Consider the following 25,093-nt stretch of genomic DNA (forward strand, 5'->3'; position numbering starts at 1 on the left):
TCATATTACACACTGATTGGACACTGAGACAGTGAGGAACAGGTCATATTTAGATTAGATTAGATAATGAAGACACGCAGTTCTCTTTTATTGTCATTTAGTAATGCATGCATTAAGAAATGATACAATATTTCCTCCGGTGTGATATCACAAAACACAGGACAGACCAAGACGGATAAAACTAACAAAACCACATAATTATAACCTATAGTTATAACAGTGCAACAATACCATAACTTGATGAAGAAATCCATGAGCACAGTAAAAAGTTCAAAGTCTCTCGAAAGTCCCACATCTCACGCAGACGGGAGAGGGAAGAAAACTCTCCCTGCCATGCCGACCACAGTCCGACTCTGAGTCGTCCGAAAACTTTGAGCCTCCGATCAGCTCCCGACACCGCGTACTGAGCGCCATCTCTGTCCGAACGATTCGATCTCGGTCGTGAACAGCAGGCAAAGCCAGGGATTTTGAGGCCTTCCCTCTGGAAGATTCCCGACCACGCAGTAACGACAGCAGCGAACGAGCGTTTCAGAAATTTCTCCAGATGTTCCTTTGTGCTTTCACATCTGTCTCCATCAAATCAGAATTGTCCACGGCCCCTATTTAACGGATACGATATTATTTTTCACCGGAGGGCTGTGCACGCGCGGCGCACTGTTCTCTCTCTTCCCGCCATATTACACACTGATCGGACACTGGGACAGAGAGGAACAGGAATATTACACACTGATCGGACACGGATAGAGAGGAACAGGTTATATTACATATAGATCAGACTGGGATAGAGGGAAGCAGCAGACTATATTGCACACAGTTCCTGGTGCTGTCCGTGTGGTGTTTGCACTTTCTCCCTGTGCCTGGGCGGGTTTGCTTCAGTTTTCGCCCTTGTCCCACTGGCCTGGACTGTAAGGTTAACTGGCTGTAGCCAATATATCATGTGTCGATTTGGTGGGAAGAGGGTGGTGATGGAGTAGAGTAAACAGGCTTGTGGGGGAAATATTTTTCAGGTTAAATAAGTGGGGGAATGGGACAACTCTGAGAGCTGGCACAGACTTGATAGGTTGAATGGCCTTCGATATTGGAAAGAATTACAAAACGTCCCTCCGAGAGTAGATTGGCCATCCATTTCAGATACACTTCGAAGGATGACAGCCTTAGCAATGCAGCACTCCACTTCACCTGCATTCACCGCGCAGGGGTCTGCTCTGAGACCTGGAACTGGCTAGCTTCTGTCTGATAGAGGAAGCTGCTGCCACCGGGAAGAAGGCAACTCTGTACGCACTCTGATCAATCTCTCTATAACCCATCTTTATCTCCTGATCATTCACACTGCTCGCTTGGTCCACAGGTTACAAAGAGCAGAAATGTATTCAGAAAATGTTGGGAACACCCAAGGGAAATTCTAGCAACTCCCCAACAATTTGCCAGCCTTTAGCCTTGTAGGCTTCAGCAGCTTCTGGACTCCTCATGAATTGGAAGTCCCAAATCTTCTGGCTTGCTTCTGTTGGTGGGATCTAGCTGTGATCCTAAATTGGACTCTGGCACAGTACAACCTTCCTGAATTCCAAACATGCTCGAGGTGACTTCACTGAACTTGTGGCTAGTTAACTTTGTGCAGGAACTGTCATGAATGGGGAATGGTTAAGAGAACAAAAGTGAAGAAATGAGCTATTTATATAAATACGGCGTATAAAAATTAATGTAATTTGCTTTAATAATTTTAATTCTTTACTTTTTAAATATTTATAAATCTTAATACCTCTTATAGTTGAATTGGTTTATTATTTGTTGAATGGTTGCAAATGAGGGACATTCAGAAACATTCATAGTGTTTACCATCTTTGACAGGTGGTAAAGCGGTAGGTTGGCTTAGCTGTCTGTCGCTATGCATGTCTGTCATTTCATGGTGCTCGATTTGGCCCATTCTCTTGATGCCTGCTGCCGTACAAACTTTGCTACTCCTGTTATTGATTGCACACGTCAATAACGAGGCAAGAGGTAAGTGCAAAGCTTTTCCCTACATCAGCAGCAAGCATAGGAAGTGAGGCACCATTAGCAATATCTTCTGCCTTTCTGACCCAATATATCCTGCATGGTGTCTGACATAATGCTAGGATGTATGGAGTTTATTTATTTATTTAGAGATAAAGTGCAGAATAGGCCCTCCTTTTCCACCAACAACCCTCCAATTTAACCCTAGTTAATCACAGGACAATTTACAACGACCAGTTAACCTACTAACTAGTAAAGCTTTGGACTGTGGGTGGAAACCAGAGAACACAAAAGAACGTACAAACTCCTTACAGATGACATCGGAATTGAACTCAAACTCAAGCTGTAACAGTGTCGCACTAACTGCTACACTACCGTAAAGTTTCAGCGTTGCGCTGACCGCTACTCTGCCGTAAAGTTTCAGCATCGCGCTGACCGTTACTCTGCCATAAAGTTTCAGTGTCGCACTGACCGTTACACTACCGTAAAGTTTTAGCATCACGCTGACCGTTACTCTGCCGTAAAGTTTCAGTGTCGCACTGACCGCTACACTACCGTAAAGTTTCAGCGTCACGCTAACTGCAATGCTGCCATGGCACCCTTAGAACATGAGAAACAAACCCTTGGCAGGGTTTAGCACAGAGTCATCGAAGGATAAGGTACGTTTATCCAGTAAAGATACTGATAGACTTTAAGGAGAAAGCTGCAGCTAATGGCATTAAATGCTTTTGTTGCCCTTGTCGTTTTAAGGGGTTTGAGCTGTGTTGTTGAAGCAGCCAAGGTGAGCTTCTGGACTGTATTTTGTAGATTCAGCAACAATAAATATTAACTGGCGATGTTCAGGCTGTCTGCTTTGCCGCTGAGTATTCTTGCTGCTGCTCTCCACTGCAGTTTTGCCTTGTAGATGGAGCAAAAACTTTGCGGAGCCAGGAGATGAGTCAGATGGCATAGACTACCTACCCTCAAATCTGCTCTTTCAACTAACATTTTCCTGTGGCTCCTCTAGTTGTGACCCAAGGGATTTTAATCGTGGGTGTCTCCTTAATGATAATATACTAGAACAAGCAGCCTATGTGCAAAGAAAGACAAACTGTGCGAATGAATAATGCAGAGAACATGAGTGGATAGAGACCTTCAAGTGAGTCTGTAGGTCGTAGAATCTGCTCAGAGCTGGGTGAGGGAAGTTATCCACACTGGTTCAGGGGCCTGGTGGTGGTTGGGTAACGACTGTTCCTGAACCTGGTGGTGTGGGACCCAAGTGAGAAGAGAGCATGGCCTGATGGTGGGGGTCGTTGATGGAGGATGCTGATGGGGCGGCAGCACTTCCTGGAAATGTGCTCACTGGTTCTGTGGTAATAGTAGCTGTGGTAATTAGACTCCTCAATTCCCAGAGTCTAGTCTGACACCAACCTACACATAGTCATGGTCATAGCCATAGTCATACTTTATTAATCCTGGGGGAAATTGGTTCCAACCATATACACACACACACACACACACACACACTCACCTGACCATTCCACTCCCTTTGCAATTTTTGCTCATTTACATTGTTTACATTTACATAATTTATTTTTATATTGTAATTTGTCCTTTACTGTGCTTATTGTCTTGTTTATTAATTATTGTACTGTCTTGCACTGTTTTGTGCACTTTATGTAGTCCCGTGTAGGCCTGAAGTCCAATGTAGTTTTGTGTTGTTTCAGGTAGTCTAGTGTAGTTTTGTGTTGTTTCATGTAGCACCATGGTCCTGGAGGAACATTGTTTTGTTTTCACTGTGTACTGCACCAGCAGTTATGGTTGGAATGACAATAAAAGTGACTTGACTTGAAATGAGCATGAATGTGGTTTCAGAGGTGGTGACTAAGTTGCTCGTTGTGTTACTTTGCAGACAGCGGTAGTGTTGAAGTTGTATTCCACTCTGGTACACCCCAGGTAAACCCCACTGATCCATGCTGTCTGCCAGAGTTTCCTTATCAATCTATAGGGAGCTGTTTGATGATCTGCATGCACTAAGTGGTGCATAAATGCAGCTTGAGAGATCCCGTGGGATACTCTGATCACGTGCTCGGTGAGAATCAGGTTGACAAACAAAACAGGAAGCTGCAGAGGAAGTAGTGACTTGAACTGAAATCCAAACCAGGGTCAGCTGGCAACAAGCCCGCTCCCCATATTCCAAGTGTCAGGGCAAACTGACCTCAAAATGTTTCCAAGCTCTGATATTTAAACTAGAACACGGCGAATCTGGCAAAGTCTCTGATCAATCACGGATATCTCTCTCTCCTTAGCTGAAAGAGCTAGTAAACAACTTGCTCAGAGCAAACTAGACTAGACTCAAACGGAAATCTGCTGTGAATTACCACATTGAGTCAAGTAGGTGATGAGTGCCAGGCTACATCTTAACAACAAACTGGAGCCCAAAACACCGGCTTTACAAAATGTAATGGCATTAAGTCCATGACTACACTCTAATTGAGTGAGTTTATGCTCTGTTCGGTTGCTCCTGTCATCACGTTAATCCCAGTACCAGGCTGCTATAACAGGCAGAGCACATTCACCCACTTACAGTAAATGTTCTGGAATGCAATTAAAGTTCAGTATCTTAACTCTACATGGTCACATACAATGCTGTTTACATTGCAAATACAAGTGGTTACTTATGCATTTATGCACATTTTATTTCTTTAACCATAAAATGTATATTTTTACATAATACTTTATTCTTTATAATTGTTGCATGTCGAACCAACACACCACTGTAAACTCCTACAACATATAAACGTATATGGCGAATAAAGTTGACCCTTGACCCTTGATATCCTTAGTGATCCGGCCCAATAACTAACTGTCAGTTCCAATTGACACCTTGACCCTCAACACGTCCTTGGCGTGTGAATCGTAGACACAAAATACTCTGCAGATGCTGGGGTCAAAGTAACACGCACAACACACTGGAGGACCTCAGCAGGTCGGGCAGCATCCGTGGAAATGAACAGTCGAGGATCTCGGCCCGAGACGTTGACTGTTCGTTTCCACGGATGCTGCCCGACCTGCGGAGTTCCTCCAGCGTCTTGGCGTGTGAAGCAACACACAAAATGCTGGGGGAACTCAGGGGGTCAGTCAGCATCTATGGAGGGAGATGGGCAGTCAACATTTCAGGTGAGACTCTTCATCTGGACTCAATCAGGACTCTTGGTGTGTGCTTTTGTTTTGGGTGGGAGCGGCTTGTGTGGAAATGGCAGGAGGGATAGGTTGGAAAAATGGTGGGAGCCCTAGGCCTGCATTAGTAAGAAGTTCTTTGCAGTCACAGATTCACAAGACACAGATTTAGGCCATTCAGACCACATCCCATTACATATTTATTTATCATCATCCTGTTTATTCTTACACCCTCCTCCATTTCCATCAACTCCAGCCAGATTTTGTCACTGCCTTACCTTTATTTATCAGTGTTCACAGTGGCTGGTCAGTCAACCCTTCACATCTTTGAGCCATGGAGAGAATCAGAGCACCTAGCAGAAACTTATGCATTTCTGGGAGTATGTGCCAATCCTACACAGACAGCACTGAATCCAAGAGATCCAACTCAAAACTTGTATTCCATGGTTTTCCTAAATGCCTCCCCTGTACAGAAAGTCTTTGTCATTTACGCAAAATCCATAATGAAGCATATAATTTCAGTACTGCACAACAGGATTCATTAGCTTTTCCCTCAGCTCCAGAACAGCTGGACAATGAAGATACTCAGTGTTCAACATTATCAACCCCTCAAAGCTTATCACTAATCTCTAAGACCTAGCCGTCAGTATTTCCCTGTGCAACTGGATCCTCAATTTCCTCACTGGCAGACCTCAGTTAACACTATAGGGCAAAATCATCTCCACACTCATCAACAGCACAAGTGCTCCACAAGGCTACGCGCTTTACGCTTATGACTGTGTGGCTAAATACAGCTCCAATGCCATATTTAACTTTGCTGACGTCACCACTTTTGTTGGCCAAATCAAAGGTGGTGACAAATTGGCATATGGGGGGAGATGGAAAATCTAGTTGTCACACGGGGGCACTGGGAGCAGACCCAGATGCAAGACACAAACACGTCTTGTGAGGTTCACTAAATTGAGTTTATTGCTCGTTACAAGGACAGCAAAGCAGAAGCACCCAAGCAGAGTCCACTACCAAGAAGGCCCACCAGCACCTTTACTTCCTGAGAAAGCTAAAGAAATTTGGCCTGTCCCCTAAACCCCTCACTAATTTTTATAGATGCACCATAGAAAGCATTCTTCTAGGGTGCATCACAACCTGGTATGGAAGTTGTGCTGGCCAAGACCAGAAGAAACTGCAGAAGATCGTGAACACAGCCCAGCACATCACACAAACCAATCTTCCACCCTTGCACTCACTTTACACTGCACGCTGTCGGAGCAGTTCTGCCAGGATAATTAAGGACACGACCCACCCAGCCAACACACTTTTCGTCCCTCTTCCCTCTGGGAGAAGGCTCAGGAGCTTGAAGACTCGTACGGCCAGATTTGGGAACTGTCACAAGGGGGTGCTGGGAACAGACCCAAATGCGAGAGACAAACACTGAAGTACAAGGAACAGGACTTGACTAGAGTAGGGACATGACAGGATTCAGGCAAGGAGCAGGGACAAGAACGCAGAGTTGGGCTAGGGAAAGCAGGACCAGGACTAGGAACCATGGACTAGGAGACAAGGCTTGAACTCCGAGCCCGAGACTGGACAAGGACCCAGAACCTGGGTCTTGCCTCGGGCCCGGACCCCAGAACCAGACAAAGACAAGACATGGCTTGAGGTCTTGGGTCTTGATCTTGGCTTGGGATCCTCGAGGCTTGGGGTCTTGGGTCTTGAGATTGGCTTGGGATCCTTGAGGCTTGGGGTCTTGGGTCTTGAGCTTGGCTGGGATCCTCGAGGCTTGGGGTCTTGGATTTTGAGCTTGGCTTGGGGTCTTGGGTCTTGAGTTTGGCTTGGGATCCTTGAGGCTTTGGGCCTTGGGTCTTGAGCTTGGCTGCAGGCTGGGGTCTTGGGTCTTGAGCTTGGCTTGAGATCCTCGAGGCTTGGGTTCTTGGAGCTTGGCTTGGGATCCTTGAGGCTTGGGTTCTTGGAGCTTGGCTGCAGGATCTTTGTCTTGAAATGCAGAGGCTGATAACTCGGAGACTGGAGCTGAGGGACAGACTGGGAACTGAACATCAACATAGAGCCGGGACTTATCCTTTGACAAGCCAGGACTCATCTTTAACACAACACAAACATGAGACAGGCAGAACATAGACATAGAGCTACGACAAGCCAGGACTCAACTTCATCTCCACACCGAGGTGGGACAGCTCTCTCCGTCAGGTAACAGCAGAACGGCCGGACATACCCAACAGAGGCAAGGACAAGACAAGACAGGTCCCCCCGCAGGGCAACGGTAAAACGGCCTGGCTTACCCCACAGAGGCGAGGACAAGACAAGACAGGTTCCCCTGCAGGGCAACGGCAGCACAGCCTGGCTTACCCCACAGAGGCAAGGACAAGAAGAGACAAACACCAAAGAACAACAGACAGTTCCATCTCTGCTCCAGGGAAGCTCCGAGTCACAGTTCAGCCAGCAACCTCAGCTGGCTACAGAAACAGCCGGATCCCTACCTAGCTCGGAGTGGCTGGCAACGACTCAGCTGGCCCAGGAAACAGCCAAATCCATACCGCAAAGACAACTCCAAGAAGTGGCAACAAGGCTCCATGAAGCAGTGGTCCTCCAACCAGGCCTAGAGATCACAAATGGTTTCACTAGCCTTCCATCAGCAGGTTGCTCCAAGGGGGACTGACAAGACAAACCAGCCACCCACACTCAATCCCAAGGCTACTTATATTGCAAGCCCAAAGATGGGCATCTGGTGCCTATGATTAACTCAAACAAGGGACAGCTGGAAGACCTGGAGCCCTGTGTCCATGGACCGGACCGTGAACCGGAATGCAGACTTCACGGACCGGACCGTGAACCGGAATGCAGACTTCACAGACCGGACCATGACAGGAACAGCTTCTTTCCAACTGTGATAAGATTGCTGAACGGATCCTGACCTGGATCTGGGCTGTACCCTCCAAATATCCAGACCTGCCTCTCAGTTTTTTCGCACTACCTTACTTTCCTTTTTCTATTTTCTATTTATGATTTATAATTTAAATTTTTAATATTTACTATTGATTTGTACTCCAGGGAGTGCGAAGCGCAGAATCAAATATTGCTGTGATGATTTTATGCTCTAGTATCAATTGTTTGGCGACAATAAAGTACAAAGTATAAGTAAAGAGTAGCGTAATGGACAAGGACTCAGGCCCTGGACTAGGCTGGGACTAAAGGTCTGGGCTAGGACTCGGAATACGGACCTCAGAGCCAGGACTCAGAGCACAGACCTCAGAGCCAGGACTCAGAACACGGACCTCAGAGCCAGGACTTGATACTTGAAACCTCCAGAGCCAGGACTTGATACTTGAAACCTCCAGGGTCAGGACTTAATACTTGAAGCCTCCAGGGCCAGGACTTAATACTTGAAACCTCCAGGGCCAGGACTTAATACTTGAAGCCTCCAGGGCCAGGACTTGATACATGAAACCTCCAGAGCCAGGACTTGATACTTGAAGCCTCCAGGGCCAGGACTTAATACTTGAAACCTCCGGGGCCAGGACTTAATACTTGAAACATCCGGGGCCAGGACTTAATACTTGAAACCTCCAGAGCCAGGACTTGATGCTTGAAACCTCCAGGGCCAGGACTTAATACTTGAAGCCCCCAGAGCCAGGACTTGATAGTTGAAACCTCCAGAGCCAGGACTTGATAGTTGAAACTTCCAGAGCCAGGACTTAATACTTGAAACCTCCGGGGCCAGGACTTGATGCTTGAAACCTCCAGAGCCAGGGACTCTTCTTATTCATTGGACACAGGACATAAAACACTGAGCCGGGAATCCTCCTCAGACACAGGACAGAGTCAGGGCTCCTCTTATTCATTGGACAGACTCAGACATAGGACATAAAACACCGAGCCGGGAATCCTCCTTAGACACAGGACAGAGTCAGGACTCTTCTTGACACAGGATCAGGACCCTTCCAGGGTACAGGGCCAGGATCCCTTTTAGACGCATGACATGGATACAGAGACCACACAACGATGGACAGTACTATAACTGGGCACAAGTACGCTTCAAGCAGTGGCGAGTTCTTGACTCACCACAGCGGGTTAACTTTGACTGACCCGCTCTGGCAAGGGAAGGCGGCTTGCTGGCATTTGCTTCGGGAGGAGACTAGGCTTGCTCCGGCAAGAAACTTAGTTGGCTCCAGCCAGATGACATTGGCTGGCACTACCTTCGGCGACTTCGTAAACGCTCTCGTGCCGAGTGGCTGAAAGCTGGAGACTATAAACTGCTGGTTCAGCTGAGAGTAAATTGCCTCTAATCACCAAGCCCGAGGGACACGGGAAAACAGGGAACCAAAGGGAAACATGGAGTCAACGGTCCGGATTGTAACACAAACAAGGTAAATTTAAAGGGAACCCGATTCGGACCATGACACTAGTTGAGTGGTACCATAACAACCTCTCACTCAGCATCTACAAAGCCAAAGAGCTGAGTATTTACTACAGGAGGAAGAAGTCAGAGGTCTCCATGAGCCAGTCCTCATCAGGGGATCAAAGGTGGAAAGGGTCAATAACTTTAAATTCCTTGGGATTGATGTATCAGAGGACCTGTCCTGGGACCAACATATAATGTCATCATGAAGAAGACATTACAGTGTTTCTACTTTCTTAGAAGTTTGCATAGACTCGGCATGTCACCAAAGTGGTGGATACACGCAAAGCCCTCCCACCTTCAAGTATGTTTACATGAAGCGCTGCCACAAGAAAACAGCGTCCATCATTAAAAATTCTCCCCCATCCAGGCCATGCTCTCCTCTCTCTGCTACCCTCATGAAGGAGGAGAAGGAGCCTTAGGTCCCACACCACCAGATTCAGGAGCAGTTATCACCGTTCGACCATCAGGCTCCCGAACTGGTGCGGTCAACTTCATTCGCTACCATTCTGAACTGACTTTACAACCTTCCAGTTTAAATGGCGCCGGGGATGCCCAGCGACTGCTTATCAGTGGCAAACAAAACAACAAAAACTACTAAGGACCTTATTAATAACGATCGCCGCTGACAAAGGAGAGGCGAGGTGAGCGGAGATGGGGATGGGTGTGAAGGCGAGGCATGGTTGAGGCAAGTGGAGACAGGGTTGAAGCAGAGTCGAGGCATTCCCGAGAGCAAGAGAAAAGCCAATGTTTGATCGATTTAAGAGCCATGCATAATTGGAAAGTCGGGTATGGGCCGGATATGGTGGCAGCATCCAGGTCCCAGAGCAAATCAAGGCCAAGGAATGATAGTGACTGATGTTTGGGTGATTTAAGCACTGGGCCAGATTATGAAAGTCAGGGTGTCGGTACCAGGATTGAGGGACAGGCCAGTTCAGCTCGCTGCTCTGTGACATTTACTCAGCTCTGCGCTCAGCTGAGGCTCTGGTCTTCTCCGGCTGCAGTGAGGCCTGGCTCCGTGTCTCTCATGAAACTACTTGCTGAATTCTATTTGCTTACTTGTTTGCACAATTGGTTTTCTTTTTTCTTCGCACATTGGGTGTTTAACGGTCTTTTTCTAATGGCTTCTTTTGGAGTTTCTTTGTTTTGCAGCTGCCTGTAAGAAGACGAATCGCAAGATTAATAATAAATGAATCTTTGACCTTTGTATACATCCTTGAAAGTAAATGTACTTTGAACGTTGAACTTTGAACCTACAGACTCACTTTCAAGGACCCTTAACAACTTGTGTTCTTAATATTGTTTTATTTGCACAGGTTCTTTTGCATATTGGTTATTTATCACTCTTTGTGTATAATTTTTCATGAAATTCTATTGTATTTCTTTTATATGTAAATACAAGAAAATGAATCTCAGGGTTGTATGTGGTAACATTTATGTACTTTGATAATAAATTTACTTTGAACTTATTCTTCGCTGTGAACCTGTTCCACTATTCACTTTACCTGCACTGTTCCATATCCTCAGTGTCCCAGCAGATATTCACCCTATGTGCTCTTGAAAGCTCTCTATATATTCTACAATTCAAGAACATTTCCATAAGACCATAAGGTATAGGAGCAGAGTAGGCCATTCAGCCCATTGAGTCTACTCCACTAATCAATCATGGGCTGATCCAATTCTTCCAGTCATCCCCACTCCCCTGCTTTCACCCATACTGTTTGATGCCCTAGCTAATCAAGAACCTATCTATCTCTGCCTTAAATACACCCAATGACGGCCTCCACAGCTGCTCGTGACAACAAATTCCACAGATTTACCATTGTCTGAAAAAAGTAATTTCTCTGCATCTCTGTTCTAAAAGGACGTCCTTCAATTCTGAAGTTATGCCCTCTTGTCCTAGAATCCCCTACCATGGGAAATAATTTTGCCATATCTAATCTGTTCAGGCCTTTTAACATTTGGAACGTTTCTATGAGATGCCCCCTCATTCTCCTGAACTCCAGGAAATACAGCCCAAGAGCTGCCATACGTTCCTCAAACAGTAACCCTTTCAATCCTGGAATCATTCTTGTGAATTCTCTTCAATTTCAGTACATCCTTTCTAGAAGAAGGAGCCCAAAACTGCACACAACTCTCCAAGTGTGGTCTCATGAGTGCCTTATAGAGCCTCAACATCACATCCGTGCTCTTATATTCCATACTGTACCTCTAGAAATGAATGCCAACATTGCATTTGCCTTCTTCACCACTGAATCAACCTGGGGTTAACCTCTAGGGATCCTGCACGAGGACTCCCAAGTCCCTTTGTGTCCCTGCATTTTGAATTCTCTCCCCATCTAAATAATAGTCTGCCCGTTTATTTCTTCCACCAAAGTGCATGACCATACACTTTTCAACATTGTATTTCATTTGTCACTTCTTTGCCCATTCCCTTAAACTATCTAAGTCTCTCTGCAGGCTCTCTGTTTCCTCAACACTACCCGCTCCTCCTCCGATCTCTCTCTTTATGTGAAATTAATTGTGTATATAACACTCATAAGAGTTAAAATTCATTTCCAGTTAGAACAGAAGATGTTAATTGGAAGTTATTAATACAGGCTCAATAGTTGAGGCTACAGCTCTGATCTGGTGTTGCTCCATTGGTTGTAGATTATCAGTTTGAAACACGGCTTATGCATCCCACTCTAGACAAGCCCCTGACTATGCCAGTATAGTACCCCCATACCAGTGCACTGTTATCTTATGCGATGCGATCATGGTTGAAGCTCACCTTAAGACCATATCTGTAAAATATTTCCCCAACTACTCCTCAGCTCTCGACCACTTGCCAAGTATTTCAACTGAAGCAAGTCATTCAGAACATCCTCACTAAAACAGACTGACTGGTCTCCACTCCACTCTCCACTGTTCACCACTGTTCTTTACCAGAAGTGCCGAAGCATGTCTGCAAAACGTGCAGAAAGACCCCTGTGCTTTGGAGGGAAGCACACTGACATTTAGACTAAGTGGTATCATCTTGAGTGAAGTTGAGTGGTACCAGAAAACTTGACTGAAGGACTGAGCATTACAAAGGATGCCACTTGGCTATTCCAGTGTTTATGACGCTGTTTTTGTTGTCCATTTTCCTTTCCCCAGTGTTGCTGGAACTGGACTAAACATATGCAGTAAAAGATAATGAAAAGCTTGTGCCCTAGGATGCTTAAGATAATTATCCAATAGCTCCTAAACCCTTAAAGGAAATGGGACAGGGGGGTTGGGGTTTGGGATGAAAGCTTGCGAGTGAGATCCATATACTTCTTTGCAAATTCTTGTAAAAAACGTAAGAATTAAATAGACTATATGGTGCTTGGAGTCTTCTCCAACAATAATCAAATACTCAGTTTTTCTTACGGCATAGACCACTTGGCTTTATGAGTTTGTGTTGACTGCCAGTCCAATCCTATCCACTCATTTATTTCTGAATGATCACCTCTCTCTCGCTCGCTCACCAACTCTCAATCCAGCGGGACTAAGCACAAGTTACCATGGCCAATTGACCTGTGGACCAGACCCCCTTTGGTTTGCCGGTGGATACTGAAGCACCAGAGAGAAACGGGCACTGGCACGGTCACAGGGAGAGAATGCATACTCCACACAGGCAGAATTGGAGGACAAGATGCAACTCAGGTCACCGGAGTTGTCAACAGCTCCAATAACGGACCTGTGAATGAATTCTCCGTTCTTGCTGTAAGAGTCAATGCAGTTTACAAATACACAATTGACTTCCAGCTTCAGGAGATGCTCAAAGCTCAAAGTAAATTCATTATCAAAGTACATGCATGTCACCATATACAACCTGAGATTTATTTTCCTGCAGGCATACTCAAAAAATCCATAGAGTAATAACCATAACAGAATCAATGAAAGACCGCACCAACTTGGGCATTCAGCCAGTATGCAGAAGGCAAAAAACTGTGCAAATACAAAAAGAAAGAAAGAAAAATAATAAATAAATAAGCAACAAATATCGAGAATGTGTGATGAAGAGTCCCTGAAAGTGAGTCCATTGGTTGTGGGAACATTTCAGTGATGGAGCAAGCGAAGTTATCCCCTCTGATTCAAGAGCCTGATGGTTGAGGGGTGATAACTGTTCCTGAACCTGGTGGCGTGAGTCCTGAGGCTCTTGTAACTTCTTCCTGATGGCAGCGTCGAGAGGAGAGCATGGCCTGGGTGGTGGGGCTCCCTAAAAATGCATGCTGCTTTCCTGCGACAACGTTTCTTGTGGATGTGCCTAAAGGTGGGGAGGGCTTTCCCTGTGAAAGATTGGGCTGTATCCACTACTTTTTGTAGGATTTTCCATTCAAGGGCATTGGTGTTTACATACCAGGCTGTGATGCAGCCAGACAATATACTCTCCACCACACATCTGCACAAGTTTGTCAAAGTTTTTAGATGCCATGCTGAATCCTGAGTAAGTAGTGATGCTGCCATGGTCTTTTTGTAACTGCTCTACGTGCTGGGCCCAGGACAAGGCTTCCAAAAGTAAGTTTCCAATGCAGCATTCCACAAAAGAGGACTGTCTGTCTTGTCATAGACTTTTTACTGTACTTGTTCTGTACTACAGAGCACTTAAGAAGCCACTGACTGTCTGTGCTGAAAATCTTGGCAAGGCTGATAAAATACGGCTAAAATTAACACGGTATTGAGTCATGCCTATGGAAACATTCCGTACAAATCAAAGGATTACTCAGCAGACGCTGATGATCAGACCACATCTGCAGTTTTGTTTCTCCACGTTTTAGATGATAAAATTACTTTGCAAATGATTGAGAAAAGTGAACAGTAATTTGTAGATTTAAAAATAAATCTTCTCAGATAGATTTAAGTACCTCAGTCTAGTTACTGTAGCACAGATTTCAAGGAGACAGGGAGGGACCCCTTTAAGTAATGGAAAGATTGTATCGTGCTCACTTGATATGCCATTAGATCTCAGATGCTTGCTAGAAATTCAAATTATGTTTGTGCAGTAATGAATTAGATCTGAAGTACTTCTCCCACAGTGTGGTGGCTGGTGTGGTAGGTTAATGTCACTTGAATTTATTATTTTGCCAAACAACATAAACAGCTCTTACTTCTCTCATTTCCCCAATTGCAGGTTTGACCTCCTAGGGTCAAGGCACAAAGGTGAAACCCATGATTGACGGGTCTTCGGATTGATATCCAGAGGTCGGTGAAGTGCAGATGGCAAAGCCGAAGGTCTAAGTCCATCACTCAGCAGGTCTGGATGTAGAGGGCGCGCCCAGGCCAGAGGCTGGAGGCTGGAGGCCTGATGTCTGTAAGGTTGAGAGTCCAGAGCCAAAGACTGGAGTCTGGAGGCAGCCTGTTCTTTGGGTTGGGGACCTGTGTGTGTGAGGGGGTGGGCGAGTGAGAAAGAGCTCGTTTTCCGTTACTGTCTTGTTAGGTTCTATCGTTGTTGCTGCTGCTTGTGTTGTTGTGCTGAACATGCTACGTTTATGCCAGGTTTCAGTCTACTCCCAGCACATCTTTGACTGAGTCGGTTGTTAACGCAAGCGACACACCTCACTGTAAGTTTTGATGTACAGTACATGTGGTAAATAAATCTGAACCTGGCCCATTATCATTGTGGCCTTTCAGAGCACTTGAAAGGTGAACTGGCTACCTGGGAGATGCCCATTGACCTCGAAAGCTTCATCACCTTGGCCCTCCGCATTGACAAGTATCGAGAAGGCCTTCATTGCTAGAGGGATTGAATTTAAGAGCAGGGAGGTTATGCTGCAATTGTACAGGGTACTGGTGAGGCTGCACCTGGAGTACTGTGTGCAGTTCTGGTCTCCTTACTTGAGGAAGGATATACTGGCTTTGGAGTGGATGCAGAGGAGGTTCACCGGGTTGGTTCCAGAGATGTTGGGGTTAGACTATGAGGAGAGATTGAATCACCTGGGACTGTACTTGCTGCAGTTCAGAAGAATGAGAGAATATCTTATAGAAACATATTAAATTGTGAAAAGGATAGATAAGATAGAGGCAGGAAAGTTGTTTCCACTGGTAGGTGATACTAGAACTAGGGGACGTAGCCTCAAGATTCTGGGGAATAGATTTTGGATGGAGATGAGGAGGAACTGCTATCCCAGAGAGTGGTGAATCAATGGACTTCTCAGGCCAATAAAGCAGCGGATGCTACCTCAGTAAATATATTTAAGGCAAGGCTGGATAGATTTTTGCATAGTAGGGGAATAAAGGGTTATGGGGAAAAGGCAAGTAGGTGGAGATGAGTCCATGGCCAGATCAACCATGATCTAATTGAATGGCGGAGCAGGCTCGATGGGTCAGATGGCCGACTCCTGCTCCTGTTTCTCATGTTCTTATGGAACAACCCTCCAGATTGTCAGCCAGAGCCCCTGTTACATTTCCAGAACCACTTCAGGCTGCAGGGCCATTCTCGCCAACACCTCCAGAACCCAGGCAGTTAGGGTGAGTTTCCTTACCTCCCTAGGAGTGTGAGCATCAGTAGAGGAACAGCTGCCTGCTGCAGAGCTACCGATCACCCATGCATCAAATGCCCGCTGCACCTGGGAAAATGGCACCACCAGGTAGAGGTGAGGGGCCGTTCTAGTAAGCTCCCCCTGGGCCTCTCATTCCAGCACCGTAGCCCGACTCCTTCCCCCGTTCTCCTCCACACCCGAAGGCTGTATGTACACAGGAGGCTTTGGTGGGCTCCGGTGCAGCAGGCAACTTACTGGACTGGAGGCTGTGTGTGCAGCTTGGACTTCCTACTGAGCCTACCTCACCCCTTCTGCAGCACGGCCATTGACGGGCGTCCCTTGGCGTCTGGGATGGTCAGAGCGCACTCACGGCCTCTGTACATGAACATCAGAGAGCGCCGCGAGTCCATCCAATTCCTCCTGATCCACTCACCCAACACTCCTCTCATCTTGGGTTACCCCCGGCTCTCCACTCATGGCCCTCACTTTGCATGGTCATCCGGTTCACTGTTGAGTTGGGGACCAACCTGCTGGACTGCCTGCCTGCATCCTCAGTTGAATTAAGCCCGTAAATCCATGGAGACATAGGAAACACTTGATTTCACCAAGTTCCCACAGGAGTACAATCTTGCCATCGCCTTCAGTAAAAGGGAAGCCAACACTCTGATGTCTGGCAGAGCACGCGACCGTATGATCGACCTCCTCCCGGGCACCAGCCCTCCCCAGGGTCATCTGTTCTCCCCCTCCCCTCCCCCCCCTGAGGTCCAATGCAGGAATGGCTACATCGCCAAAGCACGGATTCATTTGACCATCCCAGTCGCCAGCCGGTGCAGGATTCCTGTTTGTCAAAAACAAAGATGGCGGTCTTTCTCCCTGCATCGACTACCGTGCTCTCAGCAAAATCATCATTAACAACCACCACCCTCTCCCCTTGATGGATAGTGCATTGGAAACTCTTCACAGGGCCCAGGTCTCCACCACACTGGATCAACGAGTGTGTACAACCTAAGCCACATTCACCAGGGAGATGAGTGGAAGACGGCGTCCATAACACCCACTGGCCCCTACGAATACTTGGTGATGCCATTCAGCAATTTTCCAAGCCTTCATTAACAAAATCCTCTGAGACATGAGACACAGATATGTGCTTGTCTACCTCGACAACATCCTCATCTTCTCCAGGGATCCCCAAGTCCACGTCTGCCAGGTCTCACACACAAAATGCTGGAGGAGCTCAGCAGGCGAGGCAGCATCTATGGAAAAGAGCAAACAGTCGACAATGAGTGTGTACATTATTCCATGGATGCTGCCTGGCCTGCTGAGCTCCTCCAGCATTTTGTATGTGTTGCTCGGATTTCCAGCATCTGCAGAGTTCTGCCAGGTCTGTTTCGTCCTTCAGCATCTCCTCGAAAACAAACTGTCTTGCAAGTTAGTGAAATGCCAGTTCAAGACCCTGGTCATTTCCTTCCTGGGTTACGTCCTTTCCACCCCAAGCCGTAACCATAGACCCAGACAAAGTGCGCACTGTGGTTGAGTGGCCCCGACTTCACTCCCTCAAACAGCTATAGTGCTTCTTGGTCTTCTCCAACTTCTACTGCTCTTTCACCAGAACCTGCAGCCAAATTGCCTCTCATCTGACCGCCTTAATCAAGTCACCTACCTCATGGATAACCTGGTGTGCTGCTGCTTTTTAGGAACTCAAGAGATGCTTCACCACCGCTCCTTTCTCTGCCACTTAAACTCCTCTGGACCTTTTATGGCAGTGGTGGATGCATCTGATGTGGGTGCTGGTGCCATTCTCTTCTAGCCAGGACCGGATGGGAAGACACAGCCTTGTGCCTTCTTCTCATGGAAGTTCCACTCTACACTGCGGCATTGTGGAGCAGGAGACAAGGAGCCACTCACCAATAAATGGGCCTTGGAGGAATGGAGATATTGGCTGATGGAGACGCCAGGCCCTTCCTGATCTGTACTCACCACCAGAACCTCATATCCATACAACAGACCCACTAACTCAACCTACGTCAGGCTCACTGGGCCTTCTTCTTCAAGCAACTCAACTTCACCATCTCCTGCCCACCCAGTTCCAAGAACACTGAGGCAGATGCCCTGTCACGACAGTTAGACCCTCAGCACATCACTTCATCACTGCCTGCCCTCAATTTGTCCAGTCTAATCTCTTAACAGCCCTCTGGGCTCCTGCAGCTCCTACCGGTCGCTCGACACTCATGGTCCCACATTATGGATTTGCCACCTTCCGATGGAGCCACACTGATCATGACAGTGGTGGACCGGTTCTCCAAGGCAGTTCACTCCATTACCCTCCCAAACTTCCATCAGCCGCTGGTTCTCCACCTCAGCTTCCCTCAGGACATTGTGTCGGACAAGGCCCGCAATTCGTTTCCCACTTCTGGCAAGCCTTCTGCTACCTCCTCTGTACCTCAGTGAGTTTGTCCTCAGGCCATCATCTGCAGATTAATGGATATGTCAGAAAGAGCCGACCAGCAAGTGGAGAAGTTTCTACAATGCTCTCAGGCTTCTAACCCTTCCACACAGAAGAGGTATCTGCTCTGGGCCAAGCTGTCCCACAATCTACTCACCTCCTCTGCCACAGATATGCCACCCTTTAAAGTGCTTCATGGCTACCAACCCCTGTTGTTCCCCATGTAGGAGCCAGCATGGGAGATCCCGTCTGCCAGGGCCCTAGTTCACCAATGTCGAAAGAAGAGGGTCATCCCTGCTGCTAACTGTGCCTACTGCCACCAGGCCAACTGCCATCAGCATCCAGCCAGACTATGTCAACTTGGGGACCGTGTCTGGCTGTCCACCTGAGATCTGTCGCTGTGCACTGACTCCCGCAAGCTCTTGTCCCGCTTCATTGGTCCCTTCAAGATTACCCATCACATCAACCCACTTACTTACCATCTCTAGCTGCTGCCATCCCTCAGGATTACACCTACCATGTAAGGGTGGTGGAAGGTGGTCCAGTGTACACGGTTTGCTGGTAGATGGATTCTCATTGTCCTGGACGGGCTGTGCAGTACTTGGTCCACTGGGAAGGGTGCGGGTGGGAGGAGAGGTCTTGGGTGCCGGCCACTTACATCCTGGATCCATCGGTCTTCGAGGAGTCCCTCCAGACCCATCTGATTGGCCTGGGCTATCGAGGGTTGGCTGTAGGGGAGGTGATCTTGTCGGGCCTGCACATGCAGGTTCCTCCCAGTCTCCACCCAGCTAAACGGAGTCACCTGCCACCCATTTCCAACTCATCACCGGCAGCCTATTTAAACCCAGCTCTCTTCCACAATCTTTATTTACTTGTCTAATCAGCCAGCCTCAGCCTGTTGCTCCTGGCCTTCAGTTACCTCATGGCCTGTGATGTTTAAAGTTCAAAGTTCAAAGTAAATTTTATATCAAAATACATTCATGTCGCCATCTACAACCCTGAGGTTCATTTTTTGAGGGCATACACAGTAAATCAAAGAAATATAATAGAATCATTGAAAGATCACACCCAACAGGAAGGATAAACAGCCAATGTGCAAAAGGCTGTGCAAATACAAAAGATAAAAAGATTATAGGAAAACAAATAAGCAATTAATATCAAGAACATGAGTTGAAGAGTCCTTGAAACTAAGACCATAGGTCGTGGGAACTGTTTAGTGACGGGCCGAGTGAAGTTATCTCCTCTGATTCAAGAGCCTAATGGTTGAGGAGCAATAACTGTTCCTGGATCTGGTGGTATGAGTCCTGTACCTTCTTCTTGATGGCTGCACCAAGAAGCCCGCATGGTCTGGGCAGCAGGGTTCCCTGATGATGGACGCTACTTTCCTATGAAAGTGCTCTGTGTAGATGTGCTCAATGGTGGGGAGGGCTTTACCGTAGGCCAGGGCTGTATCCACTACTTTTTGAGGATTTTCGTTCAAGGGAATTGGTGCTTACATACCAGGATCAGATCGTGATGCAACCAGTCAATATACTCTCCACCACAATCCATAGAAGTCTGCCAAGTTTTTAGATGTCATGCTGAATCTTTGCAAACTTCTAAGAAAGAAAGGAGCTGCCATGCTTTCTTCGTAATTGCAGTTTTGTGCTGGGCCCAGTTCAGGTGCTCTGAAATGACAACATTGAGGAATTTAAAGTTGGTGTTCCTATTTACCTCTGATCCCCTGTTGAGGACTAGCTTATGGACCTGCGGTTTCCTCCTGAAGTCAATAATCAGCTCCTTGGTTTTGCTGACATTGAGTGAGAAGTTGTTATGGCACCACTCAGTGCTGAGATTCTGTGGATGACAGTATGGTTTTGTGCCCCTCTCGTTGTCTCAAGGAATGTTCTGACCACAAATTTAATGAATTTTACCTCTTATACACACAGTATTGGGCTGTGTAAACCTGTTTAATTCACAGTTTTCTCTGCATCTAATCCATTTCCATGTCTTTCGAATGAAGTATTTGACCATTGCTTTGTCCACCTGATCAGAGATCACTGAGTATTATTTTGAAAGAGAGCAGAAGAAATTTCACCAAGATCCAGGCCAATAATTCTCCTTTGTTAAAACAGAGTGCTGGCTGTTAACACATCACTTCTCGTCAGATCTTGCTGTGTTTCTGTTTGTCACAACTTTCAATAGCATTGCAGTCACCAAGTCCCAACCATCAACTAGGATTCACCGTTGATTAAGTCAGAGTTAGTGACTGAAGATCGAAGTGGTGATACACCTGAATTTGTTGCCTGTGTTTATGGAGGTTCAAGATGACAACATTTCAAAAGTCCATAGTTTACCATAGAATACTTTAGATCTAAAAAGGTGCCATTTAAATACAATCTCTTGTTTTAATAGTCAGTTGGGGCAAATCCCTTGTGTTGCTCACACATTTGTTCTGTGTTCCTGTTATCTAGAGTGTTTATTTCAGTTTTATGGTCCCTGCACAATTTTGCTCTTTGACTGGTGGATGGTTTGCCAGGCAGTGAGTAAGTCTCTGCTTTGACCCTCCTTTGCTGCCTCCTGCTTTTTAAACAATGTCAACAAAATAAACAGCTGCAGATATTAAATGTGCGATAAAATATTCTTCAAAATGCAGGCAAAAGCAAAGAAAACAAGTCAATGGCCAAACAAAGCCCACCTACAAATTGAAAAATGTTTTCAAAGGCCTTTTGGGCACCACAGCTTAAACAGTTCTGGGTGAAGTAATGACTGAATATGCAATCCAAAAAAAAGGATGAATGACTTCAGTACCTCTGGATGTAGAGGAGGGTGGAAAGTTAAGCTAAATCTGCAACTTGCAATTGCTATCATCCAAGACTTGGTTAAAAAGTGGAAGATTTCCACTTCCATGACATTTCTCCTGGCTTTGGGACAAGAACACAGGAGAAATGGACCAGGATCTTCAACCTTTCCACTCTTATATATGTTCATAGCTTGGCTGCACCAGGCCTTACTCAGCTCCTTGTTTGAGCCAGTTCTCCACAACCCTCACTTCCCAGATCACAGAAAGCAGGAGTGCTCCTACTTTCTCTTCATATATTCCCAATAACCTAGCCTCCACAACCCTCCGGGAGAGAATGACCACCTTGTGCGAGAGAATGACCACCCTCAAGGAGAGAATGACCACTCTCCGGGAGAGAATGACCAGCCTCCGGGAGAGAATGACCCCCTCAGGGAGAGAATGACCCCCTCCGGCAGAGAATGACCCCCTCAGGGAGAGAATGACCAGCCTCCGGGAGAGAATGACCGGCCTCCGGGAGAGAATGACCCTCTCTGGGAGAGAATGACCAGCCTCCGGGAGAGAATGACCGGCCTCCGGGAGAGAATGACCACACTCCGGGAGAGAATGACCCTCTCTGGGAGAGAATGACCCCCTCTGGGAGAGAATGACCAGCCTCTGGGAGAGAATAACCACCTTGTGGGAGAGAATGACCAGCATCTGGGAGAGAATGACCAGCCTCCGAGAGAGAATGACCCCCTCTGGGAGAGAATGACCAGCCTCCGGGAGAGAATGACCAGCCTCCGAGGGAGAATGACCCTCTCTGGGAGGGAATGACCCTCTCTGGGAGAGAATGACCCCCTCCGGGAGAGAATGACCAGCCTCCGGGAGAGAATGACCACTCTCCGGGAGAGAATGACCAGCCTCCGGGAGAGAATGACCCTCTCTGGGAGAGAATGACCCCCTCCGGGAGAGAATGGCCACTCTCCGGGAGAGAATGACCCCCTCCGGGAGAGAATGACCAGCCTCCGGGAGAAGAAAATGCTTTGCATCTGGTTACCTCATTATAGAAAGGATGTGGAAACTTTAGAGAGGAGATTTCTCAGGATTCTGCCTGGAATGGAGGGCACGCCTTATGAACATAGTTAGTGCAAGCTAGGGATTTTCTCTTTGGAGCAAAGGAGGATGAGATCTAACCTGATAGAGGTATATAATATGGTCAGAGATACAGATAGAGGGGATAGGCAGAGATGTTTTCCCAGGGCAGAAGTAGCTTAATTAAGAGGGCATAATTTCTGGGTGATTGGAGGAAAATACAGGGGGATGTCAGAGGTAGTTCTTTACACAGAGTGCTGTGTGCGTGAAACGCCCTGGCAGGAGTGGTGGGCACGTGGATGACTGGATGTACTGGACTGTAATGTTCCACGTTCTATGTTCTGCTCAGGTTTCAGTGACTGCCCCCTTATCTTGTAACTTTTGTTTCACTGTTTGAATAACCTCAACATCTACTCTGGTCACGCACACCTCCCCCAGCCATCAATAAGATCATCTCACATCCCTTTAAACACAATAGAAGACAGGTCTAACTCCGTCTTAAGCCATTCAGGATGGGTCCAGCATCCCAGCCACAGTGAAAGTATCTTGTCTTGTTTTTAGCCATTCATTCCAGGAATTATTCTCATGAACATTTTTCTGAATTGCCTCCGATGCTAGCATAGCTTTTCTTAAATAAAGCTGCAGGTGCAGTCTCACTGACATTACTCAATTGTTAAACACTGTTCCTCTTGAAATAAAGGCCAATATACCATTTGTCTTCATTACTTGTCTGTCTTCTTGCTAACGCTTTCTCATCCACGGGCTCTTAACTCGTTCTGTATTCTTCTTAGAAATAACACTGTTAACCACTTAGTCCAATTATTACCTCAAATTACCCTGCTTTGGAAACAGTATTTGCCTTTGTTTACATGAACAAAACACCCTGATAATATAATTCTTGATCCGGCATGATGACGTGGCTGTGGGATGTTAGTGTGATGAATTTGGGAAGGTGTCCCCACAGCACCTTGCACTTCCCCAACCCTACCAGGCAAGCTCCCACCATCCACCATCCTGGTCCAGCAACTGGACGAAAATATACTCAGACCCTCTCAGAATGAAAAATTCCTCTCAATTCCCTTAAGGTGCTGACTGTAAGGAACGGCAATCCTTTTTCTTCCCTAGCATTCTCAGTTTGGCCAAATAAAGAAAAAAACTGTTCATGAGGAGGTTAAGCAGTCTAGAAAAGGGGAAAGGGCCCTCTGGGATATATTCAGGCAAACTGCCTATTTCCAGTTTGGAGTACACATACTAACCTCAAAGCAGCTACTGAGAAAGCCATTTCTCTTGTTTCTCTCCCTTTCCCTTTACAGAGGTGCTCTGTGCTTGATCAAACTTCAGGTGCCTCGCATCCATCCGCAGCTCATCTGTCGACTGGCCCCTCCTTTGTTTATTATGCGCCAGTCTGCAAGCCATTTGCAGCAGACTGCTGTCTGACTGAGGAACTGCCTTGCTCTGTGCAGCTTTGAGAACCAATCCCCTGACTCATTGTCTATAACTGATAGACCATTGTTTTTTTTCATCCCCGACCACACTTGCACTTGCGAAACATACACAAAAAAAAACCCAGACAGGACTGGAACCACTACCAGGTGCAGTGAAGCTGTCCTGACTGTTGACTCTGGCACTTTGACTGGAACACTGACTGGTGCATGGCGAGGAATGCGTTTACACCATTCCTGTTGTGGAACTCTTGCCTCGGAGTCAGAATGTGAATGGATGATTGCAAAAGACTTGAACACAAAATCTACTCTTAAACCTATCCCATGAGAGTCCTCCACTGACCATAAGGTATAGGAGCAGAGGGGCCTTTTGACCCATTGAATCTGCTCTGTCATTCAGTCATGGCTGATTTATTTTCCCTCTCCACCCCATTCTCCTGCCTTCTCCCTGCAATGGTTATGAAACATGAGACCGGACATTTCTCTCTGTGATGGATATAAAAAATCCACAGTACTGTCTAAATAAAGAAAGTAAGGTTAAATATTTCCCTGTCAAACATCAGTGTTTTCGTATCGTGCTACAGGATTTCCCCAGGTTACAACAGGACTCTGTTACTGAGAACTGTTCCTAACCTAAACAGTTCGTGTTTGAAATGTGGCTGCCCAGCCATATGTTTAAATCAAAACACAGGGCAACCAAGGGCAACATGTAGATATACAACGTTCAACTCAATCATCCACATTTCTCTGCAAGGTGCAATGATAATGCTATGCTGCGGGGGTGGGGGGGCCGCGGGTTGTATTCCGAGCCTGTTCCATCATGGGGGGGGTGACCCTCCCCACCTTTGAAGACATCAAGAAGGCCACATCCATTATTAAGGGCTCTCACAATTCACGCCATGCCCTTTTCTCATGACTACCTCTGGAGAGGAGATACCCACACTCAGTGATCTCGATACAGCTTCTTCCCCTCTGCCATCAGTCCATGCACCCGTGAGCAATGTCTCGATATATCTTTTTTCCACTACTTATTTATTTTTTTGACAACTTATAGTAATTTTATACATTTGCACAGTACTGCTGCAACAGAACAACAGATCTACTTAAGTCAGAACTAGTAAGATCTGATTCTGACCTGTGTTCCTACACGACGGAAGATGTCTGCAGCCTTACAGGATCCGTCCCAAACACATGGTGGTATTTACATAAGATGGGCATTTGTAGGCTGAGGAGGACCGGTGTATGGATGCTTGCTAAATACAAATTATCTGATATGTTTGATAAATACAGCTGACAATACATCCCAGT

General features: G+C 46.6%; 1 long non-coding RNA gene across 1 annotated transcript; it reads right to left on the reverse strand.

Annotated features, from left to right (window-relative positions):
* Positions 1–142: 142 nt before the first annotated feature.
* LOC140199884 (uncharacterized) lies at positions 143–23,787 on the reverse strand. The gene is made up of 3 exons (XR_011886517.1): positions 23,600–23,787; positions 10,622–10,718; positions 143–599 (listed from the first exon to the last, which is right to left on the reverse strand). It is a non-coding gene; the product is annotated as an uncharacterized lncRNA (long non-coding RNA).
* Between the last annotated feature and the right edge of the window lie 1,306 nt (positions 23,788–25,093).

Source organism: Mobula birostris, chromosome 6 (assembly GCF_030028105.1).
Source record: "Mobula birostris isolate sMobBir1 chromosome 6, sMobBir1.hap1, whole genome shotgun sequence".
NCBI classification, from domain to species: Eukaryota; Metazoa; Chordata; class Chondrichthyes; order Myliobatiformes; family Myliobatidae; genus Mobula; species Mobula birostris.